This window comes from Buceros rhinoceros, unplaced genomic scaffold (assembly GCF_000710305.1).
Source record: "Buceros rhinoceros silvestris isolate BGI_N320 unplaced genomic scaffold, ASM71030v1 scaffold16522, whole genome shotgun sequence".
NCBI classification, from domain to species: domain Eukaryota; kingdom Metazoa; phylum Chordata; class Aves; order Bucerotiformes; family Bucerotidae; genus Buceros; species Buceros rhinoceros.
Genome location: NW_010399614.1, coordinates 2,180 through 2,850, shown reverse-complemented (window position 1 = coordinate 2,850; position 671 = coordinate 2,180). Strand labels below are relative to the sequence as shown.

At 65.4% G+C, this 671-nt stretch overlaps 1 protein-coding gene across 1 annotated transcript in view; it reads right to left on the bottom strand.

Annotated features, from left to right (window-relative positions):
• The window catches only part of KIF3C (kinesin family member 3C), a gene marked incomplete at its 5' end in the record, with an annotated part of 9,561 nt that overhangs the window by 6,715 nt on the left and 2,175 nt on the right, over window positions 1-671 (bottom strand). The window lies entirely within an intron of this gene.

Sequence of the window (671 nt, the reverse complement as noted above, 5' to 3'; positions counted from 1 at the left end):
TGCTGGCCCTGCCTCGTTACTCAGCAGTTACAGGACATGCTGTGGCCCCGAGCCAGCCCCGCTGCGCCGGGCCGGACGAGGAGACCATGCGGGACCAGGACAGATGCCAGTGACAACCTGCACTCCACTGCGGTGGGGACACTGGCTGCGGGAGCCCACCTCTGCACTGAGCACCCTGCCCTGCTCGGACACCCCTTAGGGGACACCCCTTAGGGGACAACAGTCAGTCGGCCAGTGACCGGTGTCCCCTTCATGGCTCTGGCCCAAGGGCACATCCCAGTGTGAGCCCAAAAGTCTCCGTGTAGGCATCCGGGCACGGCCACACGTCCCTGGGTACCGCCATGTGTCCCTGGGCAGGGCCATGTGTCCCTGGGGCTGCAACAACCACGTCTCTGGCCACGGAGAAGGGTACAAGAGCACCCCAGGGGTAGGAACCGACACCCCAGGCATGTCCCCTCCTGGAGGTCTCCAGCGTCCCTGGGTGCCGCCATGTGTCCCTGGGCAGGGCCATGTGTCCCTTGGGCTGCAACAACCACGTCTCTGGCCACGGAGAAGGGTACAAGAGCACCCCAGGGGTAGGAACCGACACCCCAGGCATGTCCCCTCCTGGAGGTCTCCAGCCTGGCGACTGCATTTGGGCCACCACAGTGATAGAGGGGCTGTGCTGGAGC